The sequence below is a fragment of the Salvelinus alpinus genome, chromosome 35, assembly GCF_045679555.1.
Source record: "Salvelinus alpinus chromosome 35, SLU_Salpinus.1, whole genome shotgun sequence".
Lineage (NCBI taxonomy): Eukaryota > Metazoa > Chordata > Actinopteri > Salmoniformes > Salmonidae > Salvelinus > Salvelinus alpinus.
In genome coordinates, this window is record NC_092120.1 from 2,735,605 (window position 1) to 2,756,537 (window position 20,933).

Below are 20,933 nucleotides of genomic sequence, written 5' to 3' on the forward strand. Positions count from 1 at the left end.
GAGAATGTTTTAAAACTCCAGAATAATCTATGGAAAAATGAGTCACACTGACAGGTGAAGAATAGGGACATTATTTTCTTGTTACTCTTTGTTAAATATTACTTCCATTACCGACTCCAACTTTGAAATGAAAATGAATTGCGAGTCTGACTGGATAATGACAAGATGAGTCACGTTTGATATTAGGTTTGTTTCTACCTCTATCGAACAGCCTGCTCAACTCTAGCCAAGCTGTTTCTATGAACATTTTTAAAATCACTATCTCAGAAACGGCCGAGCCTCATACAAGCCAGTGAATAAAATGGTTCTAAAAAACATTCCACTATCTGTTAATCTTCAAAATACCCCTAAAGCGATCAGGATGTAAAAATAAAACCTGTTTGCTTCCCTTTCCTGTATTGTATAACTCACAAAGAAAACAGATGGTCAGTAGTTCCAGCATGTTCTTTACTCAGAAAACAGACTGACAAAATGTTTTAGTAGAAAGTTATTTTAAGCTTCTTAGTGGCTTTTCATTGTACAATTTAAAATTTAAATGAGCAAAACTCTGGATTATGCCACATAGTGTACAAGCTCTGTGTCCATATGGCATATTGTGAAGCATTCACGCCGAGACAAAGCATAGCAGAACACATTTAATGTAAAAATAGTCATAATCCATGATATAGAAGAGCCATATACAGAACATGAGTAATGCTAGTCCAAATTGAATGATTGGAGAATGTGTGGGCTGTGGAAACCTACAGTACAAGTAGAACAGCAAGATTACACTTTTAGTGCAGTTCTCGTTATTCTAAAACACACTCAGATTCATAGACATAGGAATGGATGAGATATAGAGTATTGTAGAAACACTTCGCTGCTGTACGTTACAAACAGTTAATGATCCTGAGCAAACAGAATGTACAGGGTTTATCAGCATTGATTATGAGTACTGATGAAGACGTGTGCTTAAAAATTAAGACTAAATTATCATTTGAATATTGACTTTACAATAGGACATCTCATAAAAACACAATATAATAATACACAAAGCTAAAATATTTTTTTGTTGTCCACATTTGCATTACGTATTGCTGTGCAAAGGACGCATCATCCAAGCTCATCACACAGAATCTGCTGGTTGATACATTTTCCTATTTTCATCAAAAGACAGAATGCACAATCCTGAAACATTGTTGTAAAAATGACAAATCTAAACCCTAAGCAGATTCAGTTTTTTTGGAGAGGGGGTGGTGTAAGGACTTTTGTGTAATAGGTAAGGGCTCTTGGAGAGCCATGTCTGACAGTGTCAGGGATTGGCTGAACTCAGTAATGCTTTCTCTTGACAATTTTTTTGAAAAAGATTAGATGAAAAATTGGCCTTGAGAAACTTTTGCACAGCTGAAAAAGCCCATGGAGCTCTTTTGCAAATACAATATTTTTTCCAATATTTGAACATTTCATACCCTTTTCAACGTAAGGCCTGGAAGAAATAAATGAAGGACAATCAGTTTTGATGCATTCACAATAGCAATGCAACAGATGAAGTGGCTTTGAAGGAGCATAATGCCATGGAGATGTGCGAGTGTAGCTGAATGTACAGAGCGTTACACAGGTCAAACCAATTATTTTAGGATTTTTGCACTTTGTTTGGTTCATGGCTTATTCAACATGCTTGCTTGAATGGTTCTTAGATGTACTTTGTATCGCAAACAAGAAAAACTGTTCTATGCAAACCTCATCTTATAGTGAGACTAGTCGCTGACTCGTAACCACAACGTCTACTTTGTAGGTGAAGGGAATTTCTAAGGGTATTTCTGAGTAGGGAAAAAGGCTTTCTTGAATGTGACTGTGGTCAGTAAACAAACAGAAAGTGAAAGTTGTTTTGTTCTTTTACTGTATGTCAAATTATACTCATTTTGAAATGCTGTCGGAGCTAGACTACATCTCAGGCTTACTGGGCTAGTTGTGATGCTTCAATCAAACCCCACATACACAATCTCCCCAAACACAAACACCTGCAGAGTGCAGACACACACATACCACACTGTATGCGTTTAGAATCTGTTTACTAATTGAATTTCGTCAACTTAAACAGATTGGGACAATTCTGATTTGAGTGAACCAGAGAACACAAAATGAGATGGAGGCACTAATAACACACAGGTGTTTCTGTACAGCCTGGAACCCAGCCAAGCCCATCCCCAGCTGATGACATCACAGCGGTAAGGTTGAGTGGAGAAAGACAGTGCGCACGCTGTTTTGACAGACCCAGTGATTTCAACACTACTTGATCTTGGGTGTAATTCGCACACACTCACAACAACCCTTGTTCCCTCATGATAACGCAACAAATGAATAGCCCTGTCATGCCGAAGCACATCATGTCCAACTCCCCCTCTCCTCTGACCACTGCCAAAAAACATCCTTTCTCTGTAATGCAGAGTAAGAAATAAGCCAGCCAGCACCTCGGCCCTAAAGCTTTTGTTCACGGGGCACGATTGATTTCCATTTAAATGGAAAGAGAGCCAGGGAGCGATGGTGGAGTGGCCTTATACTCAGTATGAATGAAACATGGGCATCGTGGGTATTTCCCCACTCACATCCCACTCTACCTACCCCAACACTTTATTTTATCCTCTCAATTTCTCCCCACCATACCCCCGTCCCAGCACTATAAACCATTAAAATCAGGCATTCCTCAGCCATCCAAGAGCTATTTACAATCAGTGATGTGGTTGACGTTTTGAAAGGACGCATTTCAAAAAGAAAAAGAGAAGGGGGGTGTTGAAAAGAAAACATCATCATTCACAAAGGTTGATTAATTCCATCTCAGACCTCTGGCTTTTTCCACCCATTTCTTTTCCTTTTTTCCCTTCATAGGTTGAGAAGACGGGAGAACAAGCTTTATCTTTCAACTGTATTGGCTGTTGTCACTAATAGGCCAAGGACAGGATATGTCACAGAACTGAATGGGGAAATTTAGTGAGGACTGGGCTGGTTTAGGGTGGATTAAACTAGCTTTTCTCATTGAAAAAAGCATGTTCTGTATGCACCAAAACAACTCTGAATACAGTTTAGTTTAGCGAAGGAGTGGAGAAACCTGTCGGAAAAATTGCAAATGATCTCTAGTGGGATATTTGTTTTTCTTGTAAAATATGCCATTGGACAAAAGCAGCAACTGCAGAATTCCCTTTTAAATATACACACATACTTTGGGATATGTGGGACAGAAACAAACAAGAGACCAAATATAGGAAACTAAGTTTCCTTTGGATGGGACCCATGACACAGTAACAGATGGTCCCAGAGAGGAGAGCAGTAGGGAGTGGTTCAGTAAGAGCAGGCTGGGATGGAAAGTGTACCCTTCCTGGGTCAAAGGGCAGTATGTTGTAGAGCTCAGTTCATTGGTCCTCCCCTGCAGGTGTCCAATGGGACTGGAGCTCATCCTGTGGTTAGACCGTTCCTTTCATTCCCTGTTCTGCGGGAACTGAGTAGACCCTAAAGAAAGGACAGGAGAGAAGAGAAGAGAAGAGGGGGAAATGTATTATACCAATCCAAAAAACTCTGTGGGACTTTACACATCTGAAATATTATTAATTCACCACTATAAAATATTAAAAACATTATACGTCAGTGATATTTATTTCCTTGTTAGAAGTTTATGGGGATATATCATTTTACAGAAACATTGGATGTCCAGACTACAGTATATAAACATTACAAATTTTTGAGAATTGGGGATTACAATTTTTGAGATCCTTCCCATAAGACAGCCTGTTCGAGTTCGCACATGGAAAGCAGGTAGCTACAATCACTGTTTGTCGGAATCCAGGAAATGCATGTCGGTTTATAGCGCGCTGCAGGGGTTTGGCGTGCTACATGGCGACTGCATTACCTCCACACATCCCCTCCCCAGGTGGGACTTATGGCCATGGCAAGCCTCCCTGTTGATCCAACAAGCCGGGGGTTGCTGTGCGAATAAGCCTCTTTTCAGCACACCTATCACTCAACACACAACACAGCCAGAGCTGACTGCAGCCCTGGGAGCCCAGCATTAATCCTGCAGAGGAATTTAACCCCTTTCTCTTTCTAAGCCTGCATCATCAGATCTATAGTGCCGAGGTGGCTACGTGCTAGGTAAACTCTCTAACCTCTATCGTTGGCTAGGTCACATAGCAGCTAGCATGGGACAAAGGAAACTGTTTACTTTGCAGAACACCAGCCCACAGCCCACAGCACTCAGCACAGTTACACAACCCCAAAGACAGACCCAGAGAAAGAAAGAAAAAAAGAGAAAGAGACCGGTAGAGCTCTCAGCTAGAACCGCCCCCCCCCCCCCCCCTTCCTCCCTCAGAGGCCCCAGGAGAATGACTAACAGAATGACTATCTCTCACTGTCTGTTCAACTGGTTCAGGCTGTTCTCTGTGCTCTGATTGTTGTTGTCAGATAATGTCGTCATACCATAGAGACAGAGGTGGGATCTACTGCTCACTGTGCAATGTGCTTTATACTCTAGATTTCTATGGACATGCTATTCCTGCTCTGGGCTCTGGGAGCAGGCTGGGTCTTGCCCTGTAGGGGTCATGAAGGGCCGACCGCTCTCTCTGCGTTATTGTTAACAGTTGACAGGGTGGGGCGAGGTAGAGCAGTGGAGTGGGCTGGATGGCTTCAGGCTGTGCAGGACAGTTGACAGGGTGGGGCGAGGTAGAGCAGTGGAGTGGGCTGGATGGCTTCAGGTTGTGCAGGACAGTTGACAGGGTGGGGCGAGGTAGAGCAGTGGAGTGGGCTGGATGGCTTCAGGCTGTGCAGGTAATTGCAGCACAAGTCCAGACGGGCTCGACGGCTCAGCGGCTGGGTGGATCTGCTCCTCCTGATTGAGTTTTGCAACCCCAGCAAGAGTTTGTCTGGTTTTACATGATGCTGGCATGATGCCGTGGCGGAGCGTGTTGCCAAGCCAGCGGTGCGGTGGATGGACTGACTGTTACTCACTCGACTGGTTCTGTCGCTCCCTTCCAGCCGGGCAGTCAGGTAGCGGAGGACTAAGTGGAACATCTCTCTGAGAGACACTAATTTCTATTATCTCTATTATCCCTGATAGTTTTATCAGGACGATGGTGTCAGTGGAGGAATTAGGGGTGCTAGGTTACACTGAGATCTAATATGCACAACTTATTGTAAGACTTTCAGTCAAACAGAGTGAATGGAGAAGTGTGGCCTTACCCTTGTGGTCGGTTGTGCATGCGGCGCCGGACCAGCACTATGGCTGAAACCAAACAGAAAAGGGAAAAGGTCACCGTTTTCTCCTTGTCGCTGGAGAATAGTTCACATTTGCTTAGTATTAGAGCTTACATGACACCCTGGAAGTGGAGTAAATCAGGTCAAGTACCTGACTCAAGGGCCTAACAGCCATAGGCCTGCGAACTCACTGACTTCAACAAACCACTTTTCTAAAGGATGCTACATCTGGTCCCTGATCAAACCATCAGTAATAATGTGCCAGATACAGGCCCTGTAATGTGTTGTGTTGTGAGGTGTGAAAAGAGGTCTGCCAGTTACGTAGCCTGTATATCTGGTCTGATATTGTCTCAGTCTTATCTTGACTTTTAATCCTTACCTACTATCACTGCGATTGACAGTGCCACCACACTCACGGCTACGATGATGACAATGGTAGTAAATCCATCTGAGAGCAGATAACACACGACAAAAGGAGTTGATGGTTGCAACACACTGAGACAAAATGAACGTACAAACTTAATTAACAAAATTATTTTTGCATGACATGGCTAATGTTCATACAAACCAAGAAGTATGAATTTGCCTAAATATTTACTTAGAAATGGATTTATAGCACATTTCAATTACAGTTCATCAAGTAAGAAGGGATCTATGGGCCTACTGATATGCAGAAATAAGGTTACTTAAATTCTACATAATGTAAAAGTAGAACAATTTGGAAATAAAGTTTTTCCTACCTTCCGCTACTTTTTCTCCTGTTGCCTTGTTTGTGTCCACAGCATCATCAGTTTCAGGTTTGATAAGCATAGAATCTTGCTGGGGATTTGGGCTCACTAAAACAGGCAACAACACACCAAATTATTCTCCGACCTCCATTTCCATTCAGAAGGATATCATCGGTACAGACACATACAAACAAACATTCATTCATCTGCTCACTGACTTCATGGACTAATTCTATCACTGTCTGATCAACGTGGCAGAGGAGGAACAGAACTGGCAGATTTAACAGATCATCATTCTGATTGGATCGATATCACTCCCAGCCAATCATTACTCATTCAACATTCACTCCTGGGTTCTGATGAAGGGGAGGAAGGAGGGCTTCAGCAGTGCAGCTCCACTCCTAGCTTGGCTGAGAGAAGGTGTTTCTCCAGAAGATGTGGCCTGCCTGCCTGTGGGACAGCCCTCCCTGTCCTAAACAGCACTGTAATTATATCAAAGCAACATCATGGGGAAGATGAAGAATGGCAGCGAGCGACGCCAAGAGAAAATGAAAATGCCAATGTGGATTAGCGCCCTAACAGGGCGGGGGGGGGGGGGGGGGGGTCTCTACGTGTCTGTCTAGTCTAACTTCTGCTTGATGGATACACAGGGGGGGTTCTCCCCACAGATAATTGATTCCATTCTGGGGTAATGATGAGGGGAACGGTGGTGTAACAGAGGTGTGATCTCTCTTACTCTGCTGACTGGGCTGCTTGCCCATCACATTTCTAACAGGGGGCGAGTTAAAGGGTTAAACTCACCGTTTTGCTTGAATAGATCTTCATCGTCTTCATCTGTGGGACATTCAGAACAGAGGAAGTGGGAAAAGCCCAGTCAGCATAAATATAAAGTAGCTTGTATTACATTTAAAGATTAGCAGTAGTTATATTGCTGTGCTTCATTTGAGGATTCACTCATGGAACATTATCGGATCATCACGGTACTCCTAAACATAATCATCACTTTTGTAACATTATAAAAAATGCTTTTCATATTCTCCTGATTTCATGCTACTTGTGATTTTGTCCCCTTTTGTTTCCAGATGAAGATGTATTCCATACCTGCTACGTCTGCTGATCCTTCACTCTCCTCTGAGGAAGCTGTGTGGGAATAGAGATGGGGAGGATGGGACCAGATTAACTCACAGCAACATCTTACTGTACATCACGAAGGTCATTCGTTACATCTCTGCACTGTACTGGAGCAGAGCTACTCGCCTATGAACTACTACTGTGGGATATACAGAATGATTGAGGTGCCATCCATTCGATGGTATACTCACTCATGAACTCTATACCTCTGTGGCTAGGGCATTTAGCTCATGGTAAAGGTAGCCATCTTAATATTACCAGTTTCAGAGTTTTGTTTGAATAACTAACTATACCTTTAGATAGATAGTAAAACACTACTGTAGCATACACAGGTTCATATCTTCTTTATGTTAAACTGTGGTTTATGTAATATGTATGTATTCTTTCTTCAAAATATACTTAAGTATCAGCCTAGGTTCTTCTAAGGAGTTTTCCACTTAAAATTCTGCTATCTCTGGAAGCTATAGGACTCAGAGAGAGACATTGCATATTTCTCGTGTGGAACATATAGGGCATAAAAACAAATTAAAGCTGATCTGTGTGATTAGATCTTTATCAGTGTCTCAGTGTCTGCTGCCAGAGCATTGTGGGAAGGTGAGAGCATGCAATACGTACCAGCAGCTCCTCGCAGAGTCACAATCAGACACAGAAAGAGCAATCGCAACATCTTCCAATGCTGGAGGGGAGAGAAGAGAAGAAACCAAGTTATAAATACCGGTCATTAATATTCTCCTATTGATGTGTGTAAAAAATTAAAATCTTCCCATTTGAAAAAGCGAAAGTGAGATGGCGTGAAAGAGTCATCTATAGTCTGTTGTTGAGGCTGTCTGTTGTTTACTCAAACATTTACGTTTACCTCAGAACCACAGGTAGTCAATGGAAAATTACAGGTATCGGGAACACTATCTTCTGCAATAACGACACGGACTACCATGATGACACAACTCCATACAGGTGGCACATGCACTGCCCTGATGTTAAAGGACGATGTATATCTTGTCTCAGGGGTAGGGGTGGATGTAAACTGTGTTTCCCAGTGCTCAGCAGAAAGTAACCCTGTCCCTCTCTGAACACTCAGTCACAGCCAGCTGGCATGAATTGGCTTTTCAACACTTTCCCCTCCCACCTGGGTAATGGTGTGGGACTGTGTGGGACCGTGTGTGACTCGGTGTACTTTTACATTTTGTATTGTGTATTGTGTGTACTGTGTGTGTAACGGTTTGAATGGTGTGTAAGGCCACAGTGCTTTGTTCTAACCAGACATTATAAATCATTAGGATTGGTAAAGGTAATAAATTTATGTCGTGTTAGCCATTAAACTCTGTCACCCTCTGTTAAGACACTGAAAAGTTATTTGTAACTAAACAAATATTTTTGTTTCTGTCAGCTCCACTTTGGAAGATGGCCCAACAGTTACATTCATTTTGTCTGGCTGCAAGTGGGAGTTTTTTTCCTGCCACCTTCTTGAGAAACTTCACGCTACTTCCTGGTGGCAGGGGGCCCAGAACAGAGTCTGTTCTCTTCCTCTATTCGCTCATCTCTCCAACACACAGATGTGGAACACAGCTGTTCCTAGCTAAACAAAGCCTCGGCAACCAGCTGGCCAGCCGCAGTACAATTGGCTGTATTTTTAAAACGGGCCCAGGCTTGGGAATGACCTCTTCCCTAGTCAATGTCCGACTGGGCGGATGACTCCTTGGTGCTCAAATATAACACGGCTCCCTGGCACGGGCCCAGAAGCCTCTGCTCTACCAGGGAACCAGGGTTAGAGTGGTGGGAGAATTCCCCCTTAGAGAACTGGAGCAAATGCTGCTGCTACTGCCCTCCCTCTCATTGTCAGCGATGCCCATTGTGTACAGGGACCCTACTTCCTTTAGCTAATGACTACACTACTATGTGAGGGCTCTGGGAAGTGAACGGAGGTGAACTGCATTGTTGGGCCATTTGACAGGCTGTACACCAGGGCTTTGAGAGGCTGCCTGGGGAGTTTCCACCAACCTCCTACCCCCTATCCTCACTGCCCTCTACCCCCAATAATATGTTACGGAAGTCCAGTTGAACTTCCAGTTGGGACAGTGTTGCCGTACATTTGTTTACCATGGCAGTGCGAAGACATCAAGAGTCAAATCAACAGGTACAAATGAGATTATGGCTCATAGACTCCCGAACCATAATGGTGAGGGGAAGTCAGTAAAAAGAAAGAGGGAGAGGTGGACTATAGTGTTGGTGGGGGAGGGAGTGGAGAGTAACTGAGTCTCCTCCATCTCAGTTCACTAGTTCAGCAGGGGATTTGATGCTTGAGAAAGACCTGAGGATCGGGAGTCTATGGGCTATAATCTCATTTGAACGTGTTGCCTTGGCTCCAGATGTCTTCACACTGCCATGGTAAACAAATCACCATCCTGGAGGGTCGCAGAGGGAGACGGGGAGAGATGCGTGGACAGGGCTTCTAAATTACCAGGCTTGAATAAGCGTGTCATGGAGGGAGACATATGTTAGTTGAAGGTGTTAATCAGATGACAGGAGAGAGACTGATTTCAGAGGGAGACCAGTGTGCTGCAGTGTACTGTGTTCTGCTCAGGCCTCACAGAGAGCTGCAGTAAATCTCTCAACAACCTAGGCAGCAGCCCCAAATACAATCCCCCTCTGTATCCAATTTAGTTTTGTCAGAGATGCTTTGGGTGAAATAATAAGGTGATCCAATTTGGAAACATTTATCAACACAGTCCATTGCCTCAGAATCAAAACGCCTCCTGCGAGATGGTTTTATTTCTCTAAATTGGGTAATATATTCTTGTATATTTGAATGGTGACTGAATTTGCATTGGTATCCATGTAGGATTTTACTAGGCCCCAATTTGCATCTTATCATAAGCAGTGGCTTCCCAATAAAGGAGAGAGATAAGCAACAGAGCTACAAAGATCCTAGACTATCATAAATCTATGCATCCTAAATCAAGAGTGCAACACTAAGCGGAAGCTACACTTAGTGTACAGAACATTAGGAACACCTTCCTGATATTGACTTGCACCCCCTTTTTCCCTCAGAACAGTCTCAATTCATCGGGGCATGGATTCTACAAGTAGTCAAAAGCATTCCACAGGGATGTTGGCCCATGTGGACTCCAATGCTTCCCTTTGGGTGGTGGCCCATTCTTGATACACACAGGAAACTGTTGAGCATGAACAACCCAGCAGCACCGCAGTTCTTGACACACAAACCGGTGCGCCTGCCACCTACTACCATACCCATTCAAAAGCACTTCAATCTTTTGTCTTGCCCATTCACCCTCTGAATGGCACACATACACAATCTGTCTCAATTGTATCAAAGCTTAAAAATCCTTATGTAACCTGTCTCCTCCCCTTCATTTATATGGATTGATATCGATTTAACAAGGTACATCAACAAGGGATCATAGCTTTCACCTGGATTCATCTGGTCAGTCTGTCATGGAAAGGTGTTTTGTAAACTGGCTTTGTTTTTCTGCCATTTGTATCCCTTATGTTTTTTTCCCAGCACACACGCATTTTGAGCAGAGCAGCATACCTCTAAGCTCGTCCCAGAGAACATCTTGATCTTATTTACAGAGTTTATTCTGAATGATAACACCCCCCCCCCCCCCCCCCACTACCACATAAACCAACACACACACAAATATAAAAAAATGCACACAAACATACCATTTTTCCCATACAGGCAGCTAGATGAATAAATGCCACTATTTCTGTCTCTCACGAACACACACTGCTGTCATGACTGACGTGAGTGAAAAAAAACACTGATGTGGCAAGATAGCTGAGAAATGAGGAGAGAGAGAGAGAGAGAGAGAGAGAGAGAGAGAGAGAGAGAGAGAGAGAGAGAGAGAGAGAGAGAAGCTAGATTAAGCTTTTATCATACAGCACAGTAAGAACATACATAAATATAAAAAGAGAGCAAAAGAATAACAGACAGAACGAACCAAGTGAGCAAGAGAGGGGGAAAGGGAGAGGGAGAGAAAGAGTGAACTCTACCTGATGATTTGTTATTCATTGCCATTCAATTTCAAAATGTAGTGGCTCTGCTTTCTATTGTTCAGTGAGAAAATATTCATATTGAAATGTTTACTCAACTGCCCCCTCCACAGAAGCTGTTTATCTAGGTGAGTTAAATGCAAATAGCCTCTTTCTATAACCCATAAACAACAAATGTCCCTTACACTATGGCAACAGGCCACAAACAGCAATTATGGAGCAGGTAAATACGTACATAAACACAAACAGTACAGTCAGAGCACATTACCTGCTATTGAGAGCATGCACACAGGTTGCCATGAAGCAATTCAGCATCAGGCAACATAAAAGTGTGGCATTGGGCTGGCTGCGTGTGTGAACCAAATGAAGAAATGGGCCGTTTCAGCATGAAACCCACAGTGGCAAAGTACACAGAGAGGATGTGACAATCCTTTTGCAGACATGCCATCATCATCGTCATCACAGAACCAAATGGAACATTTTTAACAAGGCCCCAGATTCTGCTATCTGTCTGCCTGAGTGTCTGTCTGACCATCTGTCTTTCTGTCTGTCTGACCAACAAAAGGAACTACAGACAACAGAGACCGTCACAAGACTAAGGAAGTGATTCTAACATGATGATGACCACTGTGCTGACTGCCACTACCACCATTACTGAAGTACAGTACATTGTACATGTGATGTGGTTGGCCTGTGGCACGCTGACTTGCATAACAGTGTTATACAGGATTATACTGTGTCTCTTTTAGGGAAACTTTAATGCTATTCAATTAGACAAACATCTCTAACAGCCATCTGATGGAGAGATGCCACTGCTGTTCTTTGTTTTGTTAATGCAACAGCACTATCACCATGACCAGACTAATCCCTACACCTAGACCAGACCAGTGTTTTCCCTACACCTGTAAAGGTGTGGCGGGCTCCTCAACCTAGCTCTGATACCTAAGAGAAGAAGTCTTCAAGTGATTTCAATTGAAACTTTTAGAAGCCCTGTATACTGATGTATGGGCCTTTGCATCCTGCCTGGAAAATAATCTAGTCTAACACTGACATAGACAGTGAGCTTGAAATCCTTCAGTGAGCTTGAAACCTGAGGTTTCAAGCCCACTGAAGCATTTCAGTATTCCATGTTCATCCGAGCCTCTTTATGATCTAGACCTTCATAGCTGGGTCTCACATGCCTCTCAGAAATACAGTCGATTCAACAAATGTTCAAAATCCTCTGCCTTGGCTGCTCTGTGCACAGACTTCTCCCACCAAGTTTAAACCATATGATGTCAATGTGGGCTCCCACCACTCTTTGGGAGGAAACTTGAGTTAGTATAGTAGAACTAAAGGTCTCTAAAAACGGAATTGTTTGATCTGAGAAAAAATTCAGGTTAGGCTGACACACACATGCAAACACAAAAACACATTGTAGACACACAGGCAAAACATATGCACGCGTGTACAAGACAGGAGGTGAGAGAATGACTGCCTTGTCTGTGTTTCATGCTAAGTCATGAAGCCTGACTGTGTGATCTCTCCTTATCTGTCTGAAGCAACAGCCCTTTTCAACACAACTGGTTAAAGGCAAAAGTGCAGACCATAAACCTGCTTACTTATGGGTCTTTACATTTGAATTGCAAATGTAGCTTACTGTAACTATTTGGAGTGCATCATATAAAGGGCAGTGAGGCAGGTAGCAGCCTATAGGTCCAATGTTAATGACTGCTAATAAACAAACTTCACAAAACACTAGTATCACCTCAACTATGTGGTTGAGAATAAATATGCCAAAATGTTATAACTGCTTCAGAGTTTCAATCCAGACACTTTTTGAATGAGAAAACTTTCTGTGATTCATTATCATTACACAGTTAGGACAGCTTACAAACAGAACGTTTAGGTTCAGTAGCCTGCCTGGTGGTTGGAAAAAATATTTCCAATCTTAGTCATAAGTTGGCTGAGAAGATATTTATAAAGGCAAACTCGTTCTGCTTTGGCAGCTGTGCAGAATAAAAGACAGTACACTGCAGTGCACATGCAGGGTGAATGGTTTCTGTTCCAACTGAGAGCAATATTGGCAAGACAACAAAACACATACCAATAAGCCTATTTAGCCTTGGTAGAAATCCATAATACCCTTTTCTTCAACTTTCGCCATTGTTTTTGCTCTCATATGAAAATGATCATAAAAGAGGCAAAAAGATGTTCACCTTGTTCAGGTAGCCAACACATTACAGAATCTGAGCAAAGGTTTCCTGGTCGCCTATGTAGGCAAGACTGAGGCTACTGTAGACTAATTGATCATGTTTGTATTAATATATCAGCCCCAGACAACCAACAACAGAACATGAGCTGACATTTACTCAACTTGTGTCGAGGCATTGCAAGACCATTTAAACTATATATTTCAATAACACCAAAATATTTAAAATAAAGCATTTTGATATAGTAAACTTCCATACTCTCTTCTATAATATCATAGTCTATAAATGATAGGGTTGTCTTAATATTATAGATTTGGGTCTGTCTGCCGCCCACTCAAAAGGTACTCACCTACACTGACTTTCTGCACCGCGCGACTGGCTGTGTTTCACAAAAGGCTATTATGAGACTAAAATGAACCTGCAAGATGTTCACGCGCCGGTGGCAGGAAGCACTGTGATGCAGCAAGGGCCAAGTTCAGAGGAACTTGTTCGAAGCAAAAAGGGAATTCATTGGCGGTGTATCACATCGCTAAGTAGAAAGAAATACCCTAAATATGTTGTTGACATGTTTGTGCGGATGTTTTGCAGGGAAGATATGAAAAATTCCCTTGTGTTACAGTACGCCTAGGCCTATACAATACACAGACACATATGCAGCGCGGCAGTTGTCTGAAAGTTTGAATTTTCCATTGCAATGTTCTGAAATGAAAGCTCTATCATTTGGTTGTAAAATTGAAGTCAATTTTACAGCCCTTCTTCGACAGAAAGAGGTATTTCAGTGTGACGTGGTCATGTTGTTCCCTCCATGAGCTCAAACTCATCTGTCAATCTGAGCAAATTAGGGCCAGCTGTCAACACCTTGCCGGTGTTCGAGGGAATCAAATCCGTGATTGTTATGGATTTGATGAAAAATTAAATGATGTATACATTTAACGTAGAGCTATAACTAACAGAATACTACCCTATCACTGTATGATTGTATGAAACCTATTAGAATCATAAAACTAATTCTAATGTGTGTAGTTTTAGTCAAGAATTAGAACAAGGACTTTCTGTTCCTTTTTTGTCAGACAAGCTGGAATACTATGTTCCTTACAGGACATTCTGTCCCCACCCTGGGAGGGGAGAGACCTTGGGCTTGTAGTAGATTGTTTAACAGGTGGCAGACAACGTGTGAGTAGGAGAAGACTTGTGAACTATGTTGCCATTGTATCTGAGAGGAGGAGGGACATTTATGACGAAATGTGAGGTATATAAACCAATGTACAAGAAATGATAGGCAGCGCGCTCTCGTGAATAAATTATCTGACTATTGTAACTGGGCCTCCGTCTGATTCATTCCAACCAGTTTCTTACAAATACTGGGTTTCAGGCTGAGTAATTAATACAGTTGGGTTTATGAACACTGAGAACATAATTCTCGTGACAGTGATACATTGTGGGCAAAGTGTCACTGTCTGACTGATCTATAAATAATAATGAATAGTTATTTATAATGCAAGGTGATTTGTAGATCAGTCACCAACTGCAATTCAGTCCATGGCTGCGTTTAGACAGGCAAACCAATTTTTTCTTCTTCACTAATTGGTATATTGAAAGTTAAAAGATCTGATATGATTGGTCAAAATACAAATTAGTGGAATAACTATCAGAATTGGGCTACCTGTGCAAATGCTTCAATTTTCATTAATGATGCTCATGTGTGTGAATTTGGGGTTAGCAACGTATTTTTTCAACAAAAAATACGACAACTTAAATTTCATTTTATCCAACTAAATAACTGTTATTGTTCCCAACAATTAAGTGTAATTGCCGTTCCAGATGTAAGTACTACATTCTTATTATGGTTTAGCAAGCCTTTGCCTGTTGTACATTTCCATATATTGTGTATGTGACTTCTGTGTGCAAGGTCATTGGAAAATTCTTGAAATAGATTGATGGAGCCCTTCCGGGTATTTCTGTGTTCCCTCGTGGGCCGGCCCTGGACATGTGACATAGGCGGCCCCTAGGGCCCCGGCTGAGTTGTGTGTTGTTGTTTTTAAGAACTCAGTCGGGGTCTCAACTTACTGTTGAGCGTTTGAGTAGTAGAATACACAAGGTGCAATTTCTAATTTGATTGAGCATCAGTAGTTTACCTATTTTTAATCAGTCATTGAATTAGCTCACGTCAGCTATTATTTTTAATACTTTTTTTTATATGTAGATTGGTAAGTTAGTTTACCCAGCTATCTAAAACTTGTAATAATAATGGCTGAATTACCGACTGGGCACGTCAAGAGGGCGTCCACTCAAATGTCTACCCATGAGGTGGGGGCCCCGAAAAGGATAAGGCTGGCCCTGGTTCCCTCATGCTGCCTTTGCCTGTTACAAAGTCTGCCATCCCATGTCATTCCCATCATTATTTCTCAAGTGAAAGATCACCCTGTTTGTTTGATTATGCAAGACAAAGGTTGTAGGTCTTGGCCCAAGCCTTGGATTGATATGCAGGCCATTTAGGCCAATACTGAGTTGTAAGCCTTCTCTTAATAAGTTATACCATAGCTATTTGATATGTATTGTTAGATGGGGCCCCTATGCTACAAGACAAACAATTATTTGATTATTTAATAAAAAGTCCCTATATCTACAGTGGGGAGAACAAGTATTTGATACACTGCCGATTTTGCAGGTTTTCCTGCTTACAAAGCATGTAGAGGTCTGTAATTTTTATCATAGGTACACTTCAACTGTGAGAGACGGAATCTAAAACAAAAATCCAGAAAATCACATTGTATGATTTTTAAGTAATTAATTTGCATTTTATTGCATGACATAAGTATTTGATCACCTACCAACCAGTAAGAATTCCGGCTCTCACAGACCTGTTAGTTTTTCTTTAAGAAGCCCTCCTGTTCTCCACTCATTACCTGTATTAACTGCACCTGTTTGAACTCGTTACCTGTATAAAAGACACCTGTCCACACACTCAATCAAACAGACTCCAACCTCTCCACAATGGCCAAGACCAGAGAGCTGTATAAGGACATCAGGGATAAAATTGTAGACATGCAACAGGCTGGGATGGGCTACAGGACAATAGGCAAGCAGCTTGGTGAGAAGGCAACAACTGTTGGCGCAATTATTAGAAAATGGAAGAAGTTCAAGATGACGGTCAATCACCCTCGGTCTGGGGCTCCATGCAAGATCTCACCTCGTGGGGCATCAATGATCATGAGGAAGGTGAGTTATCAGCCCAGAACTACACGGCAGGACCTGGTCAATGACCTGAAGAGAGCTGGGACCACAGTCTCAAAGAAAACCATTAGTAACACACTACACCGTCATGGATTAAAATCCTGCAGCGCACGCAAGGTCCACCTGCTCAAGCCAGCGCATGTCCAGGCCTGTCTGAAGTTTGCCAATGACCATCTGGATGATCCAGAGAAGGAATGGGAGAAGGTCATGTGGTCTGATGAGACAAAAATAGAGCTTTTTGGTCTAAACTCCACTCGCCGTGTTTGGAGGAAGAAGAAGGATGAGTACAACCCCAAGAACACCATCCCAACCGTGAAGCATGGAGGTGGAAACATCATTCTTTGGGGATGCTTTTCTGCAAAGGGTACAGGATGACTGCACCGTATTGAGGGGAGGATGGATGGGGCCATGTATCGCGAGATCTTGGCCAACAACCTCCTTCCCTCAGTAAGAGCATTGAAGATGGGTCGTGGCTGGGTCTTCCAGCATGACAACGACCCGAAACACACAGCCAGGGCAACTAAGGAGTGGCGCCGTAAGAAGCATCTCAAGGTCCTGGAGTGGCCTAGCCAGTCTCCAGACCTGAACCCAATAGAAAATCTTTGGAGGGAGCTGAAAGTCCGTATTGCCCAGCGACAGCCCCGAAACCTGAAGGATCTGGAGAAGATCTGTATGGAGGAGTGGGCCAAAATCCCTGCTGCAGTGTGTGCAAACCTGGTCAAGAACTACAGGAAACGTATGATCTCTGTAATTGCAAACAAAGGTTTCTGTACCAAATATTAAGATCTGCTTTTCTGATGTATCAAATACTTATGTCATGCAATAAAATGCAAATTAATTACTTAAAAATCATACAATGTGATTTTCTGGATTTTTGTTTTAGATTCCGTCTCTCATAGTTGAAGTGTACCCATGATAGAAATTACAGACCTCTACATGCTTTGTAAGTAGGAAAACCTGCAAAATCGGCAGTGTATCAAATACTTGTTCTCCCCACTGTATATACCTTATTTAAAAGTTATCACTTGAATGGGGCGGCAGCGTAGCCTAGTGGTTAGAGTGTTGGACCTCCAACGCCGAAAGGTTGCAAGATCAAATCCCCGAGCTGACAAGGTACAAATCTGTCATTCTGCCCCTGAACAATGCAGTTAACCCACTGTTCCTAGGCTGTCATTGAAAATAAGAATTTGTTCTTATCTGACTCGCCTAGTTAAATAAAAGTAAAATTGATTTAAAATGGGACTGCACAGAATTGGGTATGTGTGGTGTGAATCATCACTCAGGGTAGACCATATACATGACATATCTTGTGAAATATCTCATGTAATCCACACATGCAACATACTGCTATGTTGCCTCTCCCTTAAGCCACTCAAAACTCATCAGTTGAGTAACTACTTGTGTTATTAGTGGGGTGGGGCTACCTGTGTCTGTTCATGAGATAATGAAGACATTGACCTCCCTGGATATTGTGCCATTTAATGTCATGGTAATGCTGGGGGCACCTTCGTAGACTCCTAATTAGGCCCCTCTCTCCCATTGTTAGTCAGGTGGTCATGTGTCCTCCAATGGAAGCTTTCAACCATCTGACAAGCAATGCCAGATTAGTGCATTGTCTGGCAGCTTATAATGGCTTTTGACATGCAGCATGTAAAGTGTTGTAGCTACAGTTTAGATAGTCACCTCTCTTCCCTTTCTGTCTTATTCACGTTAGTCTTGATTAAAACTAAGCTATGTAGGATTGTTGACAGCGCAGTAACTGAGGTTTGGGTTTAAATTGAACATACTGTTAACAGAGCACCTTGTCTGTAGGCTATGCTTTAGGGAATGTCCATATTAAAACAAAGCTTTTCTGTAGTGGCTATCCCTCTGTAAGCATTATACTGTAACCCCCTTGTTGACTGTCAATCATGAACTAGTCTAGCTCCGAACCTGTGTATTATAGAGTTTAGTTTTACTGCTCATGCAAAAAATACTAAAGCCGTTTCATCACAGTCCCACCTCCTAAATTATACAAGATGGTGTTGAAAGTGGATAGTTTTAATGTAATTTTAGCCTTACATCTGACACATTAAAATCAAGGCTCTTGCTATATTCTAAGTTTATACTGGAAATCATCACTCACCTCAAGTCGTGTTGACACTTCTAGCTGTGCTGAGTTGATTCTAGACCACTGCTATGTTTTGTTCCACTGTCGTTGTGATCCCTGGCAACATGGGAGCTTCCTGAGAATGTGCACATCAGACAGAGGTCAGGAACCAGGATCTGTGCTCTGAGTTCTCTCATTGGCTGCTGAGCCAGGTGCAATCTGACACCTGCCCTGATAGTGTTATCTGTTTTCCAGTACTTGCACACTGCTCAGTGCTCTTAGCTTGATGTGAAACATATACAGTAGGTTTTACTTACAGGTGATCAGTGTGAGCTGTGAAAGTAATCACTTTTCTGCAAATGCAACGTTCCAACAATTAGTTTCATAAAATGTTAATTTGCTCTCCTCGACTAGTGTTTGTACAATTTATAGCTTTTTCAGATTGAAGACATCTCATTAGCCCCATTTTAGTTTTACCATGGGAATGTCCTATAGCCTGATCCTCCACATAGGCGCTGGAGAGGGTTCAGCTCCAGAGTAAGGCCACCCTGTCTAGGACAGGGATTCTTTCTCAGAAGGCTGTAGGTGTTGCAACAGGTTACACATGCTCTAAACAGGACATTGACAACTGCACTTACGGCTTTGCTGACCTGAAGCCAGTTTCTAACTTGGAGTCTGACTTTGTTTTCCCTCCCCTGACTAATGCTAACATGAACTATCCAGCCATGTGTAAAAAACAAGGTATGTACTACAACTAGAGACGAGCTCATGGCTCCATAGGTGATTTTACTTTTCAACCTTTTTAATTAAAAAAATAAACTGTAAAATTTGGTTTCTTCAGGTAGGTACAAGCAAACTAACCACTGACTACTTTGTTTTTGTATCTGCAGATCCTTGTGAGGAGATGCACTGTGGACCTCACAGGCTGTGTGTAAAGAAGCACGGAAAGCCTGTCTTCTCTTCAGAGTCTAACATCTGCTCTGTATAGGGGGATTCTTACTACCGCACCTTCGTCGTAGTAACACTTTGCCGTGATTGTGGCTAGTACGTGTCCATACTGTCTCGTTGCTTTTGCAGATCAATAGTCAGAGGAGGAACCTGCCCCTAGCCCTGGGCGCCGGCTCTCTGCCTTTATACCCTAGCAGCTCCACCGTTGTCTTGGAAACAGACTTTGGCCTGATGCTGCGGTATGACTGGCATCACAACCTTGAATTGGAAGTGGCACCGGAGCTGTCTGTTTCACTGTGTGGTCTCTGTGGAAACTACAACCACAATGCAACTAATGACTTTGCCACCCCTGATGGAACCGTGGCAGCTGTGGACTTCGCGCTTCGCTGGAAAGTGGACACTGACGGAGCCTTATGCACAGAGGAATGCAGCGCCTCATGTCCTGTGTGCAGTACAGGCCAAGTGAACTCTAAACCTGCATTGGGTTCGGTTTCAGGCTGCTGCAGAGCCACGGCCATGTTGATCCTGACCCGGACGTCCGCAGCTGCAAGGCTGACCAGCGTGCTGCCGATGGAGCTCCTTCTGCTGTTTAGGTCGATGCAGGCCTACTCTGACATATGTCAGAGGCTGGGGCTCAGAGTCTTTCAAGGCCGGCTACCTCGCAGTGCAAGGCTGGCTACCTGCTCAGTGGCAGCCACTGTGTCCCATACAGCAGGTGTGACTGCAGACATCAGCGTCTCTACTACCTCCCCAAGGAGATGTTCTGGATGGACTGCCAGTGTCGGAAGCAGTGCACCTGCCAGCCTTCCTCCAAGAACGTCACCTGTGTCCAAGCCCAGTGTCAGGAGGACAAGATGCGCAATATTCTGGCTGGGCTACCATAAGGAAGAGCTAAGGGTGTGCACAGCTCAAAGGGATCGGCATTGCACCACTTTTGACGGGAACAGGTATGACTTCCAAGGCACCTGTGCGTACCAGCTGGTGAGGCACTTCCCTAGCTCGGGAGACCTGCCTGGTTTCAGTGTGGCGACGCAGAACAAGAGGGGGCCGACACCAACACATGGTTACTCTATTGAGATCTCTCATTACTGGGATGAAGTAGTTGTGGTGAGTTGGCCTGTTTTGGATACATATTGAACAGAGTTCCTGTCTGCACTATTGTCTAAAAATATCAGTGTTAGAAGATTTGTAATATCACCTCGTCTTGGACATGCCCTTTTGACTACTTCTCAATCTTGTTTCAGGTGAATGGGATTATTTTGAGCCTTCCTTCAGTGTTGAGCCAAGGCAAAGTGAAGATCTACATGATTGGGCTCTCCAAGTGTATTGAGACTGACTTCGGTGTCCCGGTCACATACAACCGGGACCTCCTGACTG